This window comes from Emys orbicularis, chromosome 9 (genome assembly GCF_028017835.1).
Source record: "Emys orbicularis isolate rEmyOrb1 chromosome 9, rEmyOrb1.hap1, whole genome shotgun sequence".
Taxonomy (NCBI): domain Eukaryota; kingdom Metazoa; phylum Chordata; order Testudines; family Emydidae; genus Emys; species Emys orbicularis.
In genome coordinates this window covers 98,506,231-98,509,310 of record NC_088691.1, presented here as the reverse complement: position 1 = coordinate 98,509,310, position 3,080 = coordinate 98,506,231, and positions in this window count along the sequence as shown.

The window sequence follows — 3,080 nt, the reverse complement described above, 5'->3', positions numbered from 1 at the left end:
ACTCCAAGGAAGGTGCTAATTTTTGCTTTCTTGGTTTTCTCCAAGAAAAGGTGTCTTTATAGTTTGTTCAGCATTCCATGGACATAGTTACATGGCAGATTATGTGCCTAAAAACTGGACATTACTGAATTGTAATAAAAGATAAACAGCTAAGGGTCTGATCCTGCAATCCTTAGTGTAAAATTCCTATTGAGCAATTACATTTGCCTGATTAGTGACTGCAGGATCTGTCCTTAAATTGGTATTTACAGGTGTTTTTGTAGTGATTGGAGACCAGCTTCCAAAGAATTGGTTCTTGCCTACTTTGTCATTATGAGCTGCCATTTTGCCATATTTTTCCCCTTAAACTTTCCTACATTTCAGACTCCTTGTCAGGCAATTTGAAAGCTGACCATTCTAGGCTTATTTAAATGAGTGCATAATAATAATATCATCCTTACTGAGGCAAAACGCCCATAAATGGCCTGAGTTTTGCCTGAGTATTGAATGCAGGATTGGTCCCATCACATATACTCTTAGCTAAGTCACTTTATCTCTTGGTGCCTCTTGTTTATCCATTTGTAAATGGGGATAAGGGTGCTTAGTTACGTCACTCGGGGGTGGGGGGGTGAGGGAGATTGAATTTCCATAATTATTGTAAAATACTTTGAAAATCTCTGATGAAAGGTGTTATAGAAGGGAAAAGAAATATTATTGCTATATTAATCAAAACCGAATCTGTTTTCAGGATGGATTATTTTATCTTGAGAGCTCAGATTGTAATACAGAAAGACTGTACATTTATTTAATATTAAAATGTTTGTGCCATAATAAAATACATATTTTAAAATTCAGATTACTTTTCCCATATCTCTTCATGTTTCAGTCTGCAAAGCTTATATGTTGTTCATTTGCCAGAATGTGGTGTTCCCAAGATCATTATAAAGATATGAAATGTCAGACTGATTATAACACTTATTGCTACATTCATGTGTACATTTCTTCATGAAGAAAAAGGTGTGGTTCTTTTATACACAAATGAAGTATAAGTGAGGGGAATACTACATATTGGCTATTTACTGTAATTTATTTTTAACTTGTTGATGCTGAATCCCAAATGCTTGGGTAAAGGGAAAGGACACTTTATTAATAAAAATGCCCATATTAATTATTAAAACCTTTCAAATTCCTTTCACAATTTATACAGTGTGAAGTGCTTTTTGGCATATGAACTTTCAGGATACTGTGTATGTGCCCATTGTGGTTATCTGGCATGGTTTGAACTGTAGACAGGACAATATAGCTGTTACAGAACCATGTTAGAGAATCACCATACACACGATGGCTCCAATCCTGCAGAGAGATTTCTCAGGGGTCCAGGTGCTGGCAGCCTCGCTCACTGGTTAAAACTGGACTATGGGAACAGGAACTGTAACTGGGGGCCAAGGGTTGGAGTCAAAGTCAGGAGCCAGGAACCAGAGCCAGAATCAAGAGTCGAGAACCAGAGCCAAGAGTCAGAGGTGGAGTCAGGACCAAGGAAGGGGATGTGAGCTGGAACAAGTCTGGATCCTGAGCGAACACAGCAGCAGGCCTAGCATTGAGCAACCAGCGACCTGCTGCTGAGCTGAAAGCAGGCCTGCCGGCTCTCTTCAGCCAATCAGGTGTTCCGACCGCAATCCAGCTGAACTCAATCAGTCTGGCTAGTTCTCAGGATCACTCATCTACAGGTGCTCAATCCTGACAAGATCTGTGCAGATGGCCTTTGTACCTGTGTGGAGCCTCTCTGAAGTCGTTGTGGGCTCAAGCTACTACCTCAGGGGTTCTCAGACTGGGGGTCGTGACCCCTCAGGGGGTCGCAAGGTTATTACATGGGGGTTTCAAGCTGTCAGCCTCCACCCCCAAACTCTGCTTTGTCTCCAGCATTTATAATAGTGTTAAATATAAAAATGTGTTTTTAATTTATAAGGGGGGGTCGCACTCATAGGCTTGCTGTGTGAAAGGGGTCACCAGTACAAAAGTTTGAGAACCACTGCACTACCTCATGATGAGTTTGCTAACATGATTCTGTGACTGCTGACCTGCCCACAATGCAGACAAAAAACATGTTAGAACACAGACTTTTAGACAGTTGTATGTTGGTCTGGTTACTAATCGTGTAGGCAGTCCTATTTATTTCCAGTTAGGTGTCTTCAGTGCCTTCAATGGGACCCCATAGGATTGGAACCTACATACAGAAATTTGAAGTAATCTCTATAAAGGCTTTGTGGTTTAGCAAGTAAGATATGGGTCTGTTCCTATCTCTGCGTTTAAACCTCTTATATGAATCTTTACCAAGTCATTTAAACTCTCTGAGCCAGCTTCTCCTGTCTGACTAATTCACTTTGCGCTGCTTACTCAAGCCGTCCATTCTTCAGTTACTCCATCTAACAGATGGATAAGTGCACATTTTTCATAGACCAAAGGTGCATTTCGTGGGGAATGAAGAAGGACAAGGTTTTAATGAGATCCAAGAGTTTTCTTTCACTTCTGAAAATTATCCCTGTGTGATTTTTGGAGGCTAGCAGCAAAAATATCCTCTGTTGATGTGTTTTTTTCTCCATAAGCTTCATTGACAGAGAATCTCATCTAGTTTTCAAATGATGGCAATTTCTTAAACATTTTATTATTTCTGCCCTTTAAAACTGCCTCCTGCATGAGCCAATGTCAAAATCTACCCACATTTCCAATGTTGTGCTGTAATGTGATTTAATTAGGCAGGTAGAGGAACATTTGCACCAAAAAAAAGCCATTTTTGAGCCATATTTAATCAATGTTTTCAGAAAATATTCTAGCTGACATTAAAAAATTTGAAAGCATGAGGATTTTTCTTTGTTGGTTTTGATCTTCATAACAATCTTATGGGAACATGGTTGTAACTTCTTTGTAGTGGAAACCCAGCTGCAGAGACAGGGCTTGAACACAAGTCATCTAGCTTCATAACCATGGGATTCTAGTACCTGAGCTAAAGGAAGATCTCTACTTGTCAGCTCTAGAAATACCTTTGTTAAGCTGTAGCTGGCCAGCAGGGGGCAACATGTTTGCATATACACAGAGGGGCAGAT